This window comes from Protopterus annectens, chromosome 8.part1, assembly GCF_019279795.1.
Source record: "Protopterus annectens isolate FY-2018-M chromosome 8.part1, PAN1.0, whole genome shotgun sequence".
Lineage (NCBI taxonomy): Eukaryota > Metazoa > Chordata > Ceratodontiformes > Protopteridae > Protopterus > Protopterus annectens.
In genome coordinates this window covers 2194224-2214578 of record NC_056742.1, presented here as the reverse complement: position 1 = coordinate 2214578, position 20355 = coordinate 2194224, and positions in this window count along the sequence as shown.

The following is a 20355-nucleotide window of genomic DNA, read 5'->3' as shown; positions in this document are numbered from 1 at the left end:
CCTCCTTTCCTTCCTCAAAATCATCAACTCTACTTGAGACTCTGGCAACATAGTTTCTACCCTCCTCCTCGACTTATCCAAGGCCTTCGATACTGTCTCTCATAAGCTCCTCCTTTATAAACTCTCTCATCTTAACCTTTCCTCTTCTATCAACTGGTTCACCAGCTATCTCTCAGCCAGAGAACAAGCTGTAAAATGGAACAACTGTACTTCTTCTTTCCTTCACACTCCAACAGGTGTTCCTCAAGGCTCTATATTGGGTCTCTTACTATTTAATATTTTTATTAATGACTTCCACCAAAAAATCCCCAATGCTAAACTCATCCAGTATGCAGATGACTCTATTATCATCTGCTCCGCCAAAACTCTCCCCAAATTAATAAACCTTACTCAAGAGGCCTTCACCTCCACCAAGTCCTAGATGCTTGGCAACCATCTAGCCCTTAATGCCTCCAAATCCAAAATAATGATTTTTTCCACTTCAAGACACACTACTATTGACAAAGCATCCTTCTCTATACTCAGTCAAAACAAGGCATCTATTGAAATAGCTCCCCATGCAAAACTTCTGGGTGTCCTTATTGATGACCAGCTAAAATTCAACATCCATCTACAAACCAATATAAAAAAGAAAACATCAAAAGCTCAGAATGCTTTATCGTCACAGACGCTAGCTTTCTCTTTCATCCAAACAACTCCTATCCACCACCTATATCATCCCCTATCTTCTATATGGAGCCCCACTACTCACTAATCTTCAATCAACCTGAAATCTAAACTATCCTCATTCTATAGTAAAATTTCTATGTTTGGCACAGGACCCAAGTCCTCCACTCATCATTGCGACTCCCTCCATGCCCTAAACTGGTTGGAACTCCCAAACTACCTAACTTTCATTCAACTAACGACAGCACACAGGCTCATTTTTAAACCCTCTAGCTGTCCATCTCTCTCCAATTCCTTAAAAATCCATCAGACACATAGAACACTAAGATCCACAAATCAAAACCTCTTGGAACTCTACAAACCTTTACATTCTCCAGGACAACTCTTACTATCTTTCTCCCTTGCTAGATTAGGCAACTCTCTTCCCCCTCACATTAGAACTATCCAGAATCTCCCTTCCTTTAAAAACCTTACTCCACTCTTATATCTCCTCTCTCTGAAAATGCTCCTGTACTCATCCTTCCTGAATCCTGGCACCTCTATTTTTCCTATCCTATTCAAAACACACCCATCGCATAAATAATTATTTATCTCCATTTATGATGTACTAATTGAACATTAATTTGTTATTCTTGTAAATATCTTAAAAATGCTGTACTTAGTTATTACTTTTGAATGTTTTTATTGTTTTCCGTCTGGAGCTTTTCTCCTCGGGCCTCCATTGAAAACGGGCTACATTGGCCCAATGGACTTTCCCGGTTAACAAACTGCAATCAATCAATCAATCAATCAATCAATCAATCAATCAATCAATCAATCAATCAATAAAAAAATGTATATACCGAATGGGGCATTATATTCAGTGATTTACCAGATATGTACCAAGTATAGTGGAATGATTACATCACTGGACCTGGTTGTCATATGTTTAGAAAAAAGCTGGTCAAATGAAGAAGCACTTCCCTACAATAATGCATACATGGCAATCAAAGGACAGTTCATTGCTGATTCTGACTATGGGATACCTAGGCATCATCTAGCTATTTCCACCTTACTATTTATCACAGCATGATAATGTTATTATTATTTTGAATACTCCCCAAATGACTTAATATCTCATATTTTAACACAGTACTTTTATTTAAGAATAGCCCTTAGTGAAATATGTTCTTGAAAAATCATTTTATTCAGCTCCTACATGTCAGCTTCATTCTTACTTAATGTTACTTCCATGACATTCATATTACATGGTTCTAAAACAAAAGATATTCTCTATGTAATTATTTCATAAAGCATATTTGTGCCATCCTCTGTCATTGTGTACCTACTCTTTCCTTTCATTAAACTTGAATCCACAAGACTGTGATGAAATTAGGCAACCAACATGACAACCTATTTACAGGAAGATTTGTAACTTGTTTCAGAGACATATTTAACATACAGGCCTCCTGTTACATATATCTTGTAGCCTCAACTTTTTTCTTAAAAGAACATTGTCATTACTCCAAAAAAACAAACAAAAAAAATCTCCAGCACAATTCTTTCATAAATCATGTTCTTGTCGTACTTCACATTCCTGCGATTCTTAATTAAAGAACAAAAAAAAAAAAAAAAAAAACAAACCTTAAAATGCATGCTAACTCACTTATCTAAAATTCAGAGGTAATTACTAGGTATGCAGTCCAGGAGACCATTAAGGAGCCTAGCCAAAATTTCTAATTGCTACAAAGCACTGTCTGGCTAAATAACTTGCTCAAGATCACACAGTAGGCAGATGAAGGCTGAGGGGGTCAAACCCTGCACCAAAGGAAGTAATTCATTAAGAACTCTGTGCGATTGAATTATATCCTTCAGCTCATTCTTATGTTTATATAAAAGCCATAAATAAGTGTACAATTCATAAGATAAACTAGGGCAAAACAGTAGTACAGTAGTTAATGTTACTGAGCCATAGACTTTGGTTCTCCAGTCCTGTTCTTAGCTTAATGCCTTCTGTGTAAAGCTTGCATGTTTTGTGTCAATGTCCACATAGGCATTCATGAGGTGCTCTAATTCAAACACATATCAAGCATAGTTGGCTGAACTGATAATCCTGTAAAAGGCCTAGTTATTTGTTTGTCATATATGAGTATGAGTGTGTGTGTGTGTGTGTGTGTGTGTGTGTGTGTGTGTGTGTGTGTGTGTGTGTGTGTGTGTGTGTGTGTGTGTGTGTGTGTGTGTGTGTGTGAGGTGAGCTGGTGCTCTATCAAGAATAAGTTACTCTGCTTTACACCCCCTGACTCTGAAGGAGATTAAGAGAGAATGGAGGAAAAACAAGACAAACTATCTTACCCTGGAATGTACCAATTATCCACTTTTTAGAAACCTCCCTTAGCTCTGCCAGTACAACCCTCTGCTTGTCAGTTACAGTCATATTCTAGAAGGGTACTGCTAATTTGTTTGTGTCTTTCGGCTTTTCCCGGTTAGGGGTCGCCACAGCAGAACTCCGGTCTGCTAATGATTGGCAGTTGATTGTTATGTACCGGCTTGCCAGGCCTGACGCACAACCTTCAATGAAGTTACGCCCATATTGCTAATAATGATCGCAAAATATTTTTGTTATTTATCCTTAACATAGTCATACCATTTGCATCCCTGATCAATATTCAAGATTTTTCCCTTAATTCTTTCACAGTCTAGTCTTCCATGTATCTTTTACATTTTCAAAATAACATCATACCTCTATTTTACCTCCCCTTAGATGGACTGATACAGTTTATAAGGGAGTTTTAAATCTTCCAGGAGTAGAATAGGAGACTCTAATCTGTAGGGCTGGAAGGATGTGGGAAATGACCAAAGCTGTGTGCTGTGCTGGATTCTTCAGAAAGGATAGAGTTTGGGATTTGGTCTTAACTATGCCAGATGTGGCTTCACAGTTGTAAAATGAATGTATTTGAAGCAAAAATGCATGCAAAAACACAATAAAGGAGTGAAGGCAACACAGGTATAAGTCAAAAATGGACTTGGTAGAAGGGCCTGTGAAGGGGAACAAAGCTTTTTGTTTTATGAATGTAGCAATACAGAGAAAGTGACAGACTTATCTAATCAGAATGAACAAGGAAATAGATTTAGGAAAAAGACAAAGGGTTCAACTTCAGGTTTATAAAGGTTTTGGATAATAACAATCAAGTGGTCATGGCCAGAAAGACATATTAGTCAAATCAGATCTAGTATGGTTTGGTTTTCCTGACAAGTACACAAAGGAATACCAGAAGATGTAACCTATCCAGGATTTTACTGAGGTCTTTGACTACATCCTGCTTAAACAGCTGTTACAAAAACTGCATGGGCTGTGAATATGACTGAGACTGTGGAACTGTACTACTACATGACTAAAAGGCAAGACACAAGGGTTTTGCAGAGAAAACAAAGATATCAGAAATAAAGGAAATAACTACTGGAGTATCAGAAGAACTTGCTCTGGATGCTGGATTCTGTCTTTGGATGAATAGTAATACATGTACATGGGTGTGAAGATATTTTATAACACGTCATTTTAGGTGCCTTTGTGACATTTAAGCTCTTAAAACTCAGTGTAAGAAAGACTGGCCCCATGCCATTGCTATATGGATTCCTGACTGCAGCCTAGATTACTTGTCTTTGATTAGTGGCTCGACTGACAGACTGGCAGGGAAGAAAGAGCCTGACCAGCCGACACCAGCTCACTAATTCTCAAGGGTAGTGGTGAGGACGCTGCTAGGTCCATGGAATTGAAGACTATAAGTTGTTGCAGGGTTAATCACCCACCTGTAATGGTCACATTTGTAGCACTGTATTGGATATGGACTTTGCTGAGTTGAGGAATAGGTGCATGTGTGGGAGCATGATCAGCTCCTCTTGTGATCAGGCAGCCATTGCAGGTCTCCAGCTGGTCTAGTGGTAGGTTACACTGCAGTACCAGTCTGTTCATGTGGCTGCTGGCCATTGTCTGCCAAATGCTCAAGCACAGATATTCCACAGTCGAGGAGTTTCAAGGTCTCCCCCCACCATCTATCCATGACCTCAATACGCTCACAGATGGCTGCATTGAGTTCATGAATATCGCCATGGACACCTCGGATGTGCTCATCCATGACCCTGCATATATGTCTGCTGTTACATTCATTATGTGCCTGTGCCTCCATGATGGGCTGAAACATGAGTCTGGTGACTGCTGCTGTGGCACTTGCAACAGGTGCATTACGGGATGTAATTCACCTCTGAGCACCCCTGCCCATCTGCTTGTGTGGGACCTTGCCAGCACCCTCACTTGCCATAGTCATCACAGTAGCCTGTTCCACGCCACCACCCACCAACTGTCCATTATTTGTGACCACTGGTGATGGGGTATGTGTGGGCATTGTGACTGTGGGCGGGGATGCGGTTGACAATAGTGGGATGCCAAATGATGGCACAGATTCAGCCCCTGACAACCCCAACTGTACCTCAATATGAGTATCATCTTGGTCAGAGTCTGCAGAGACACTGACATCTGAATCAGAACGGGAGGGACCACGGCTTCCATGTCCACCTGTGAGGAAAAAACAATATATGTAAATTACTACTTGCACTATAAAGTTTGCTGGTGCACACACACATACACACACACACACACACACACACACACACACACACACACACACACACACACACACACACACACACACCCACACACACACACACACATGCACACACATGCACACACATACACGTGAGGTGCCTCAAAGGCATTACACAGACCTCACATTAACTGACTGGGGACATTCACAACACACAGTCAGACAATAACATACACACTCTGGACAGACCTTCAGCATCATGCAGTGCAGCCTTTTCCAATTACTGTTAATACTAATATGCACCTCTGGGATATGTGTGTGGTGTTAGTAGGTGATGGCCCTTCACCTAGCACACACTTCACCCATGTAAATTATTCCTGTTCACCTGTATAGCACTGTTGCATCTCCTACAAAACATACCTCCCAACTCTACAGGGTTTTGCTGAATGTCTGGATGTGTGGCTCATATGTTTTGTCTGTTCCTCATAACTCCTGTATTTGTCTGATACATTATTGGGATGACCTGTGGATTGGTGCCACAAATTAATGTCCTAATCTGAGGAGCAGACTGCATAACCTGCAGTAAATGCATGTTAAAACAAAGCTGGTTACTCAAACAACTTCACAAGTTTACAGTGGATACACTAAGTGTACACATACCTGTTAACATGCCAGGTTTTTGTGATATATCACGAAACCTCAGAAATCAGGTCATAACATTGCCATCATTTCATATGACATATAACCTGTGCAATCCAAACAAAGAACATACCCATCAGTTACTTGTAACATTTGGTAAATGAAATAGGTACACTATGCTGGTTGCATGAGTGTGCACACCCTTAAGTAATACTCTGTTAAAGTACCTTTTGATTTAATCACAGCATTCAGTCCTCTTGGGAAGGTTTCTATCAGCATGGCACATCTTGACTTGCCAATGTTTGGACACTCTCCCTTTCAAAACACCTCCAACTATGTCAGATTGCAAGGGCATCCCATGTGCACTGCCCTCTTCAAGTCACCCTGCATATATCCTATTGGACATAGGTGTGGGCTCTGGTTGGGCCAATGCAGAACAGTGCATGTGTTCTGGTGAAGCTATCCTTTTGTTCATTTGGATGCATGGTTTGGGTCATTATTGTGTGGAAAGGTTGAATTCCTCACCATCCACAGCTATGTGGAAGATACCAGAAGGATTGGAGCCACAAGGGACTGGTGTTTGGAACTGTTCATAATACCCTCCAACTTGGCTACAGCCCCAGTTCCAGCTTGTCAACAGCAATCCCAAAACAGGACACTGCCATCACCATGCTTCACCGTGGGGTGGTGTTTTTGTGGTGTTGTGCAGTGGTGTTATTGTGCCAAACACACCTGTCAGAATTTTGACCAAAGAGTTCAGCCATTGTTCCATATTACCATAACACATTTTCCCACTTGCTTTTTGGAGACCTGTTGTAATGTTTTCAGATTTTCTCCAGGTCTGGATATTGATTGGTGTGAGGAACTGCTGCCATCTTCCAACCCTACCCTATAGGCAAGACATATAGAGACCACAAAAGATTGTTGTGACATGTAGTGTACACCCAGTATTTGCTGGAGATTTCTGTTACTCCTTCACTGTTGCTGTAGGGCTCCAGGCAGCCTCCATGACCAGTTTTGGTCTTGTATTCTCATAACATTTGCTAGGATGTCCACTTCTTCTTTGTGCCATTGTAGCTCCATATTTTCAACACCTTTTGATGACTGTCTGCACTGTGTTCCATGGTATGTGCAATGCTGTGGAAATGTTTTTGTACCCTTCTCCAGGCTGATACATCTCAAACTTGTGGTCACTTAGCAGCTTCGTCAGCTCTATGCGAACCATGGCTGTTGCTGTAGCAGACAACTTGGTATATGTTAGGATAATCCTGGTAGGACAGCTGACCGTTATTTGCTGTTAATCAAAGAGTCTCTGTAACTGATGGCAGCTATGTACCCAATAAGATATACTGCTGTAGTTATACTGAAAGCTGCCTCAACACACTAGTAACTTCAGCCTGTGCACACATATGCATCTAGGTTGTTGTACTATTATGTGTCATTATTGTTCCCCTAACAGATTTGTTTGCTTTACAATTGAATTGTACAGGTTATAGGTCACATGAAAGGTTGGCAGTATTTTGAAATTGTCTATTGTTCTCTCGTTGTATATTACAAACACCTGGCATTCTAACAGGTATGTACACCATGTATATGCATTGTATACCACTAATTTATACAATATGACCCTAATTTTGGGCCTTTGTCCCCCCATTTTGTCAGTCTTTGTCCTCATCTCCTGCAATGCCAGATTGTGAGGTATGCTACATATATGTGACATCTCCTGCAAATAGGCCCCTGTGATAACCACCATGATGCAATACAGCAAACACCACCACGATTGAACATGCAGATATTGCCAAATGGCTGAGTGTAACAGTTGTGTGGATGGTCACATGCATTAACTTTTGCATGCCTGGTGTACTAGTGAGCCACAACAGGAAAATTCCATACTTACCAGCTTCAGACTGCTGTCCCATGTGCAGACCAGAGGGACCTATGTAGTAGTGAGGGAGAGGCATTGTCAGCAGATTCACATTAGGCATTGGTACAAGATGAATGCTACATTTCTGCACAGGTACAGTACACACTATGATATCACACAATCTGCTGTCCTTCACCAAAGATGTGCTCATGTGTGCATTACTAAACCCTACGCCTTAATCCATTTTGGACTGACATATGCATCTAGAGACTCTATAGAAGACAGTTTAAATGCTACCTCATTACATTGATGTGCACTTTGGCCTTACTTGGACGCTCCTCACCTGTAATCTGGGTGCCACCCACCTCCACGACTGCTGTTTCCCGTGTTTGAGGTTGTGTGGGGGCTACCCCAAGGTTGGAAAGGAGCTCCTCTGTCACCGTAAGTGGGGCCTGTGTGGCTGTCCCCCCACCAGTAGCAGTGCTGTCCCTCGTTACAGCAGCAGCCCTTTGCCAGGCATGACATATCAGGTCAGTTCTTCTATGCCTGACCTAATCATATGTGCATCCATAGTGGCCCAATATATTCACTCTGTGGATGATCTCATCCCACAGGGGAGTCTGCTCCCACAGATTTTGCTGGCTATGGCCAAAAAGGATGGCATAGTTTAAGATTACAGCTTCTGTTATGGCTGCTTTCTCCACATTGGTGTAAGTTGGTTGCTGCTGCATGGCACCTGGAAGACATAAAGAGAGAAACACATAATAAAACCTCAGACGTTGCCCAGAGTTCTTTAAAGAGCCAGCACATGGATATTGACTATCATTAGCCACCACTCACAAACACATCATACCCCTGTACCTAGCAACACTGTATGAGTATGCATTGTACTCTTGGTCCTGATGTGTCATGTTCCCTCCAATGAGGGCCATTACATTGCATAAACCACCATTCATCATTCATGTTTGTGTAGAGGGACGACAGTGGCTGTGTTCCTTGCAGATGGGATGTCAATGGTGCTCAGGCTTTGCTTGCATACACTATGTAAAGGAACTGAAAGCATATGCCTGGGTTCATGTAGGATGCAGATAGGAATGTTATCAGGTCCCAAGGGGACTTGCTTTTGTTAACTTTGATTAGGCGGTTTGTACCTGATCCATGATGATGAGGGGAGGGGTCCATGTGCTGTGCATATCCACCTATAATGATTGCGAGCTAGGGGGGTGATGTTTTCCCTTAACCCTTAATTGGGCGGCGCAATGGTGCAGCGGTTAATGCTGTCGCCTCACAGCAAGAGGTTCTCTCTTTTCGTTCGGTTGTGGGGTGCCTTGTGTGTGGAGTTTGCATGTTCTCCCTGTGTTGTTGCTTCCTCCGGTACTCCGGGTTCCCCCTCCACATTCTAAAGACATGCTTCTGGAGCATTTCTCCCCGGGCCTCCGCTGAAAACAGGATCTGTGGAACCTAGTCGGACTTTCCCGGTCAACAAATGTTAAATAAAATAAAAATAAATAAAATAAAAAAAACCTGTCTGCAGTAGGTTGGTAGTAGCTATGGTGTATGTATGTGCTGTGATTGACCACCATTATAGGGTGGACTGGGTTGTTGCCTCTGAGACGGCAGACATATGTGAAGATGGCCTTGTGATTGCCCTTAGTGGATGCAACCAATTTCTACTCATAGTTAGCCTTACAGTAATCCACCGGTGACTTAATATGCTCATTCAGACAAAGGTTGACATGCTGCCCAGTTGGTGCCTGCTCCTACTTTGCCCTGTACAGCCAATATAGCATCACATTATGTGCTTTGTGTATTGCTGCTGTCTAGCAAAGGGGTTTACTCTACTTTTGTGGAGACAGGTTTTGCAAGTAAGGTATTGCTGAGGCCATACAACTATGTGGGTGGTCATAAATCTGTTTGTAGCAGGCAAAGACACAAGGTCATAACACAGTTGGTCGCCTCTACAATTTCAACGTGATACTCATGCTTATTCTAATACCCATGTCTGTGTCAGGGCAGTGCAACAACCAGTAGCTGTAGAAGTGTAACTCTGTTGGATGCACAGAAACTAAGATTACACACATGTACAACATGTACAGCTTATTTACCTGATGTTTTGCATCCCATGTCAGTTGTTATGAGGCAGTCAGGTACACCTACCCATACTTACATATCCACAGGTAAAACCTGCTATACTTTTTGTTCTATGTCAGTATGGCACACTGTAATTACACTCTTTCTGCCCAGTTATTCCTGTCAGCCTGTTAGGGCAGGACATTTGGGGGATGCCGCACATACATGGTGGGCTATGGGCCAAGATTAGTGACACTTTCTCCATATTGATGTAACACACATACATCATTTGATAGTACAGTAGCCTTTGCATTCACAGACATACCCTGGAGGATGTCCACCGCTGATATGGCAGGCAGAGAGGAGATAGCCTAGGAGTGTGTTAGTGAGGTTAGGACCATTTCATGTTGCAAGTATGACTGGTATGGGGACAGAGCTAACTGATATGATGGACAGAGGAAAGGTTTGTATATTGTGTGTGCCAGAGACCAGATGGAAGGGAGGTATGGCTGTGTGTATTAAAGTCAGGTACAAATAGTTCTATCATGGTGTGCATGGGGGTGGACATGGTGTAGGGGTTAACCTGAAGGAACCTTATGCCAAGGGTGTTTTTGGAGGTGATAAAAGTGTTGGATAGAGTGATGTTTATAAGGCTTGGTATTGATGGTGTAATGATGACAGTTGTTTGTGCATATGCTCCACTAGCTGCTTGTGTGATGGGTGAGACAGGAGTACTTTGGAGTGGTTGGATGAAGTGGTGATGAGTATACCCAAGGGTGAAAGACTGGTGATTGAAGCAGATTTCAATGTGCAAGTTGGTGAGGAGACAGAGTGGTTGCAGAAGTGATGGGTAGGTATGGTGTTAAGCCAAGGAATGCAGAAGGTGTGATGGTGGTGGAGTTTGCAAAAGTGGTTTCTAATGGCTGTGGTGAATATGTATGTTTACAAGACTGAGGGGCATAGGGTGACATACAAGAGTGGAGGGGGTTGCACACACACAGGTGGATTATCTCCTATGCTGGTAGGCATGTTTGAAGGGGAATGTAAACTGTATACTGGGGTGACAGTGGAAAGTATAGTTAGGCAGCATGGAATGCTGGTCTGTGGGATGATGTTGGTGATCAAGAAGAGGGGGAGGAGTGTGAGGGAGCACCACAAAGCAAATGGGTGAGTACTGTAAAAGGGTGATTGCAAAGTTGGTTCAGGGAAGAGTTAGATAGGCAGTGGGTGGCAGAGAAGACTTACCAAGTATCTGGGTAAACACATCCGAACTAGTAAGAGAGATGAGTAGAATGGGGCTTGGTTTGCCATCTGGACAGAGGAAGGAGGACAAGGTGAACTGGTGGTGGAATGAGGGAGTAAAGATGAGTATACAGAGAAAGAGGTTTGCGAAGGAGAAGTGGGATTGTCAGACAGATGTAGAAAGTAGACAGGAGTATAGGGAGATGGGGTGCATGGCAAAAAGAGTGGTGATAAAGGCTAAGGATGGGGCATCTGAAGGGTTGTATGCAAGGTTGGACACCAAGGATGGAGCGTAGGACCTGTACCAATTGGCTAGACACAGGCACATAGCTAGGAAGGATGTTCAGCAAATAAGAGTTATGAAAGGTGATGGTGGAAATCTACTCACTAGCAAGGAGAGTGTGTAGAGCAGTTGGAAACAGTACTTTGATGGGCTGTTGAATGAGGAGAATGAGAGAGAGAGAGAGAGAGAGAGACAGTTGGATGATGTAGGCATGGTGAATCAGGAAGTGCAACAGAGTATCAAGGGAGAAGTTAGGATAGCTATGAAGAGGTTTAAGAATGGAAAGGCTGTTGGTCCAGATGATATACCTGTGAAATTAGTTGGCCTAGCAGTGTTGCAGTCAGTATTGTTCAACACACACTCCAGTAGTAGTCATATGTGAGCCATTCTTTCCTGGGGTGACTCAGGGGCCTCAGCTGTATTCTATGTCACTGCAGACAGACACAGATGCTATGGCCATAGGTTCTGATCAGCGGTATATCAATACAGCAAGTCTTGTTGAGACATATATGTTAAACTTCCTATTTCCCATTATTACATACCCCCTACTGCAGTCCATTACATGCATACTTGTTTGACATACCTGTTTTTTTTTTTCAAGTGTAGGTGGTTATATCCTTCTTGCTGTTTTTCGTTTGTTTTTCTGTCTGTTTTTCTCTCGCTCTCCAGGATGTAGGGTATACATCTGTTTTGCATAGGCAGCAGCTTGCCTTTTGTAGGTAATGCTTATGGGCAGCTGATGGCCTGTGCACCAATTGGAGTCCCCATTTGTTAATTGCATGTAGAACAGCTGTGGTATCATTACAATAGCCAACTGCATGGAACTACACTCTTATAACTGAGTACGTCATGTGGGCATTGGCCCTTTACATTGCCTGTGAGGAGGACTTCATTGAGTTGTGTGGCAAACTGCATCACAGAGGGTGGTTGGAAATACCTCTTACAACAAACACTCTGGGGGAGAATGCTGCAGACATAGGGACTGAATTAAATACTGGTGTTATACATTTGAAGTGATGCTAGTTTGACAGGGTTTGTGTAGATATGACTGTTCTGTATGATTTTAAGTCTGACAGTGTTATATGGTTGACATAACACTCAACTGTAGGGCTATCCACAGACTGGCCAGAGTTTGGACACTTATATTTGGAGTTTTCTTCACATTTTTTGTCTTTGGAAATTCAGTAGCATACTCTTAGGATTGCAGTCAGTAAATGGTAACATCCATTTGTGTTTCTGACTTCATATCCCTCAGAATGGATATGTTACAACAAACCCTGTTACACCAGCAACTTTTTCAGTTTATAACAGCAATATGTCAATCATGCCCCTGTGTTTGAGCCTCTGTCCCCCAAGTATGTTTGGCTTTGTCCAGATGTCATGCAATAAGAGGTGGAGTAGGTATGGTATATCATTATTTAGTGACTTCATTCTTGATATCATCCCAGTGATGTATCAGACTGCCAGCCATGTTATGTGTAAGAGGCCTTATATAAGAGGACAAAGCCCGGACATTCTGTGGGACTCTGTACAGTTGGGATGTCTGGGTATTTCTGGCAATTGTTGACAGACTGTCAGGATTGTGTAGCAGTGTATTGTGAATATGTTATTTGACCTATGTAGGGAAGGGGTAGATGTAAGTATTATGGTTCCTTTTCTGTCTGACTTTGCATGCTGCCCCAGTTTCTGGTGCTCTATCAACTGTATATGTTTGTAGGGGAGGAGTGAGACATGTCCCGTACCATGGTCAGGCATCATACTACACTGAATTGGGCCAGTATATGTAGGGGTAGTGTGTGAGTGGCAAACATGCTGATGGTTTTGGTCACACAGTCCTTATACTCTACTGGTCATTGGGCTTACCAGTATGTGACTGTGACTGTGGTGTACTTGGTTATGAGTATGCACTTTCACACTGGTGTCTGTTTTTCAGTGTTGTTATATTCCTGTAGTGCCTGATACCTTTACAAATGTATGTGTAATTCCCCATAGCAGATTTAGGTTATTGTTGTGTAAGTCTGACTGTAGTTTAGACAGTGCTTGACATGCCTAGCAGTTCAGTGTAGTTTCCCCACTGTGATGTTATATCCAGATATTTGTGGGATGTACTGTTGCCTGGCCCCCGTATGTGTTATGTATTTCTGACACATCAGTGGGATGATGTGAGGATTTAAGTCAATAACTAGTGGGAAGTACTTGGGTTTTGGACTTGTGCTATATCAGTTAATATATGTTAGAACAGAAAGGAGGGTGTTACTGCAGCAACTGTGTCAGCTTATCTACTTAAGTTTTTGAGATATGTTCCTATTTTTATGGCTTCCACCCTCCACTTTGTCAGGCTTGGTCCAGACTCATTGCACCAAGGGGTTTTAAGTTTATTGCTCATATTTCTGGTCTGTGCCAGACATTCCTTAACTGTATTCCTCTGGTACATCAGTGTGATTATGTCAGGATTCCTGTCCGTAAGTATTGACATACATTTCATTTTCTGAACTCACATCCTTCAGAACATGTATGCTGAAACTTACCCTGTTACTCTAGCTAGCAACATTCCACATTTATAATAGAAATATCTACATTATGTCCCTGGTTTTGGTCCATTGTCCCCCCATTTTCACAGCTTTTGGCTGGAATTCTTGCAATAAGAGTCTGAGAGGTATGGTGCTGAGGTATGACTCCACTACATGTTATGAGCATATATATATATATATATATATATATATATATATATATATATATATATATATATATATATAATTACATGTGTATATTTTATATGTATATTTATATAATAGTTGTATATACTTTCTCATATTTATCTCACCATGCATATCTTGTATGTGTATATTTATATATAGAAACATGACTGATTCCACAGTGTTTTTCACTTCTACTCAATACCTGTACTGAATGATATATTTGAAAAAGCAACAGAAAATCCTACAGCTCAGTGGTGTAGTGGTACATTCCTCTGACTAGTGTGTATAGGGTCCTGGGTTGGAGACTTGGCAACACTGATTATTTTCTTGCTGGGCAGAACAATGGGTGATAGAGACAGGGTAATTAAGGCAGTTTTGAGCAGCTATAAGTGGGTTTGCATGATATAGGGTTAACCATACAGATGCTTAAACTGTGTAGGCATCGCTTACCGTCTCGCATACTGCGGCTTACTGCTGCTTACTCCCACTTACCACTGCACTAATTTTTTTAAAAGAAAAGAAAAAAGGGGTGATATGACAGTGGTGAAAACAGGGGCATGCAGAGGGAAAAACAATCAGAGAGATAGCTAGGGATGTGCATGACGGGAGTAGGGAAGAGCCATAGCTGTCCATTTAATATACAACAACAGCTGTGCACTTCTACAAAATTTGGAGGTAAATTTGGACACTCAACCCCCTAAGAGAGGGGTGAGGACAACAGTAATGTGTTGTCAAGCCAATTGGACTGGATTACATGTGTCCAGTGGACATGTATGCAAAATGTACAGCTATGTATGGGGCATAATTTTTAAGGGGGACAGATTGCCCTTTTTTTTAAGGTGAGCGTGGGATGCTGGCGAAGGATAGTAGGTATAAGTAGGGAGGTAATTTCGGTAGGAGGACAGACATGACAGACAAAACAGCAGACAGGGGTGGTATATGACATGTGGAGGGTAAACACCTTGGACGGGGAGAGTGGTTGGGAATCGGACACCCACAAGCCTCCAAATGGATAGAGTTGAACTGAGGTCCCCACCCATGGGCAGTCACCACTTCACCTTCACGGTCCCAAAGGTCTTCCCCCATTATTTGTGGCTTTGTTCATATTTCTTGCTTTAAGAGGTTGAGAGGTATGGGCACCAGAGAGGAAGGTCTGTCACCCATTTTGATTGGAGCATGAAGGAAAATATTTTGAGTAGTGTCCATAGTCTTAAAAAATTCCTCTTCCTACTTCTACAACTGCCCCTTTTATAGTGTGCCTCATGTCCTTTATAATCTGTTTTAGCTCCACTACACTGCGTTTCTCCTTCTAACTTGCTTCTGTTCACCCACTATGTAAAGTTTCCTTGCCATCTTCTACATATAATTTTGCTTTGCTGTCACACTGTACCACATAAACTTCTTTGAATGGATTGTTTATTCACACGTACTGCACTGTCTGTAGGGCCAGACTTTTTACAAACCTGCAATACAGGTATATAAAAATATTTGATACTTCTACTACTCTTTACAGTGGCCCCAATGCACTCTTTGGTAGCAGTTGTATGATATGAAGAGGCAATAGGTATGTTCAGGTCCGTTAAACTTTCTTTTTATTAGTCAAAATTAGAAACTGATATGATGATGCTTTGAAATAGCTTTATAGCTTTCTTGCTAGGTTATCTCCAAACCTTCTACTTAAGATTTTAAAAGTTTCAAAACCTAAGACTGATTCATAAAGGTTTAGTACAAGTTTTCTGAGTGAATAGCCTGCACAAGCATTGTGTAAGGGATGTTCTTGAATTCAGAAAGCGAACACAAGGTGCTCACATAATGTACACTTTATGATAACCTTTATAAATCTGGCCTCAAGTGTTTCTCTTTAAATGGTACCCAGGGTACTCCGTCTTCTCTTTTGTTTGTCCTTGTGGTAATCCTTCCTCCCTCTTTTTAAATTATGGTCCTAAATAGCTAGAAGTTTAATTTAACCATGCTTGATGATGGACTGTTTGTCTTGAAATCTGGTAGTGCTATTCCAATACAGAAAGCTCTAGAAAAGACTTTCAAGTTTCTAGAATTGGTTGCTTTTTAGTAAACTAGTCATACTTTCATACAAATGTGGTGTAATGAATGCTAGTAGAGGCCAAATACTCATGTGTAGCCCTAACCTCATATGGCATGCATCTTGCAGCCAAGGGACAAGTTTCAGTTTATGGCTTGGCTTAAATTTCAGGTGAAAATTAGCATGGAAAATTTTGACTTCTGCTATGGATTCACTAATCTCCTATATACCTGAAGGCAAAACAGCTTTAGTATGGAATACTACTCTAACTTTCCAATTAATCAGTAGTCAAAAATTGCACTTCTTCCCTTATTAGATATTCCTCTTTAGGAAGGAACGGAACCAAAAAGAGACAATAAATTTAACATGTTTTCCTTTGCAGCCCTTCTTCCACTCAAAAAGTGAGAGTGGTCCTTTAATTCAGCAGCCAATATGTCGATCTTTAGCCATTAGAATTCCAGCTGTTGAACTAGTAATAACTATTTGTTGGGAGACCAACAGCTGTACTACTCTGCTTTCAAACTGAATAAGAATTATATATAAGAATTATATGCTTTTGTTTGGGTCAGTACTCCCATACCACCCTATGAGGGAAGAATGCATCATTTATGCCCTTTGCTTGTATAGTTCAGCTGTACCTATCAACAGTCCCATAGAGCTCATAGGTACCTGTTTATTCATATACATGTTTAAATGTTTTTAATGAATTAATACAGGAATGCTTGCACCTGGGGAAAACATTCCCTTCATCTTCCCCAACTAAGGTTCTGTGTAATTGGTTTGTTGTTTCATCATTTTGCAAATGTTAGAATAACATTCTTCATACATGGATTTCAAAAGGGAAACAATATTGCACATAATAAGGACAAGCAACAATATGTCAGATGCAAATGCTTGAAAATAGCAGCATCCATAAAAAGGCAGACCATACAGCAATCATCCATGATTTTGACATGACTGTAAAATATCAGTTGACATATATTGAAAGAGACTAGAACTTCAGTGCTATCATCATTAACAGGATATAGTAAAGCCAAAAGGTCTACTTAGCAGGGCCACCAAATATATTTGTACAATTTATATGTAAACACACACACTCACACACTCACACACTCACACACACTCACACACACACACACACACACACACACACACACACACACACACACACACACACACACACACACACACACACACAGTCACACACACACAGTCACACATACACAAATTTGCATCAGCAAAGACTTTAAAAGTATCACAGAGGCACTGCAAAACTAGATCATATCAGGACCTGATCATCATGAATTGGGAATATGACTGTATGTGATACATTCTCTTAGATGTTGTCACATGTTCTTAGAAACAGTGCACTATATGTATAAAGACTGCAGGTACTCCATTGTATATAGAAATGCCTGATGATTCATCTGAATTTCAGTGAGGTGACTGACATTACAAGTAATAAGGTAGCTTTTAGAAAAAGCAAGAAGCAAGTATGTTTTCATGCAGTGACAAATCACGTGATGCAAATGATTGTTGGTTTAATGAAAAATACTGCAGGAAAAGATGTTTGTGTAGTCATGCTGGATTATTGTGTCAATTGGATGAGTTGAGTGATGAAATATATTGCGTTGTGCAAACTGTTGCAGACTAGTCAGCAGGTCCAGCCTTGCACATAGACAGACAAGGCAATCACCTACTGCACCCTGCATGCAGGTGCACGCTTTCTTTTTATTTTTTTTAGAGCAGTGTTTATTTGCTTAAAAAAAAAGAAAAATGAAAAAAAAGCACCACAGAAGAAAATGTACCCACAAAACATCAGGCAATCCAGAGGAGGCAGTGGTCCATTTAAAGAGATGTAAATGTTGCATGGTCATGTGAGTAGAGACCTCACAGCATTTAAATGAACATGTGCTTGAAGGGAATTGTATATATTCAGCAGAATGTCCACAACATTATGGGCAGTGTATGAGAAATGGTACGGTGAGTTAGTGTTTCCACTATTTTCAAATAACACCGACAATGATCAACCAGATATTTTTGGCAATATTTCTGGTTTACTTACTTGCTTGAATAGGTGAGACGAGAAAAGCATTGCTGTTAGATAAGTATACTAGATTTGCAGCAACGGTGGCAGTGATCAACCAGGCATCTTTGACTATAGTTTTACATTTGTGTGGACAGTTGAGATGAGACAAGTGACATGGGTGTGAGAACAAGGATCAAGAATGTGCAGGCAGGCATACATGTGAGATCAAGGATGTACATGTGCAGACAGCCATACTTGTGAGATCAAGGGTGTGCATATGCAGACAGGCATACTTGTGTGATCAGGGATGTGGAGGCAGCATATTCTCTTTACTCAAATTCAAAACATGAATTAGAGGCAATAAGCATTTTATCAAGCTCTAAAGGAATGCTTTTTTTAATTGTAGGGTAAATGTATGAAACTGCTTTGCATATTTTTATGTGAGAGTATTTGAAGGTATGTGTGCATTTTTAATGTTAAATGGGGCAGTAGGAGGTAGGACTATGAATCTTACAGTAGAAAATAAAAAATCCTGAGTGAGATAAGTCAGGTTTACTGTTTTTACAATATTGCTGGCAGTGATTTTTGGCAGTATTTCTGGCTTTGTGATTTGTGTGGACAGCTGAGTTGATGTAAGTGCTTGATTACTGCCAGCATCTACGTAAAAATCCAATATTTTTTGGCAGTATTTCTCTGGCTTTGTAGTTTGTGTAGAACAACTTGCTTGGGATACTTCAGCATGTGGCAACTTGTTTGTGCGGAGGTGAAATATTATTACACAGCCATCAGATGATGTGGCTGTAACTGCTGGGTTTTGGTTTGGTTGAATGAAAGCAATAGACTCATTTGTCATTTTCTCATTTTTACAGCTATCACTTTTTGACTTTGCAGGACTAGTATGCATTTGTGAGAAGTAAGGTGGACTAAACTGAGATCTTGATATCCATCAACAGACAGGATATAATTCCTACGTGTGGAGGAACATGACTAGCTGTCTGCATCTGCTTGCTTATCATTTGCCTTTTTAGGTATAATGTGATTATCTGAAGCATTATACAATTCTTTAATGCGTGGCAACTATTTAAAAAAAAGGTGAAATACATTGCAATGGTCATTCTCTTGTATCATATTTTGCAAATTGATGTGGCTGTAACTGTTTGGTCGAGGATGGCTGGATGACAGTAACTGATCCCATTGTCACACGTTAAAATAAATCTCTCACAAAAATGCATCACAGAATACCCAGACCTTTTGAACTTCTAGAGGCTAACACACTCCACACACCAAGGATGTGAAGGTGGATTGTGACATGGACTTAATAATTTCCTCTGTCCTGAACTCCTCCTACTATAAAATCAGCCCTGTTCATAGGTGTACACAGAAGGTTGCTGTACTGGGGGGGTGGGGGGGGCACTGGGGACAATGTCATTTATTTCTTTATCATGCCTGGTAAATGTCAGCGGCCATATCTTGTGTTGGGCTGGGGACAGTAGGGTTATTTCTTTAATTTTCTTCTCAGATTTGAAAGGTGCATGGAGAGTCACTGCAGCTTGCGTAAGAGTACTGTACTGTTTCTAGAAGTAAAAAAGTTGGGAGCATTGCTATAATAATTATATTTTTTCATTTTCCTCAAAGTTGAACATTTTGATGTATATACAGGTGGCTGTCCTTTGATGGACAGTAAATAAGCATGCTGTTTATGTAAGTTAATTTGTTTTTTTCAAATTTGTCTCAGTCTGACATCAGAAGGCGAATATCGTCTGGGGTGAGGAGGCATGCTATATATAAATATACCAGCAGCAGCTTGAAATTTGTCTGTGTGCACTTGTTTCTTAATTTTAATTTAACAGCAGATGGAGATAAACAAAAAGTGACTTTCTATTTTGAGGTGCGTGGGTGGGAGGGAGTTGAGGGCAGGTACTCTCTCCACATATGATATATGGATCCTCACAAGCATTTGCCTTCTTTGTTTATTGTGAACTGGTATTTGATCAACTTTGAGCAGTAAAAGCTGGATATAACTTATTTCTTTGAAATAAAAAAAAAAGTAAAATAGAATTTCTGGTAATTGTTTATTTTAGGATACACCAGGATGTGTAGTAGCAAGTGTCACCCCGTATGACATGGGGAATGACAAGGCTGCAAGGATTCGTGATGACTGTCGTTCACTTAAAAGGCAGTTTATTCAGAGAATATTATTAATATTTCTTTTTTGTGCTTTAGGAGATGAGAGATTGAAAAGACA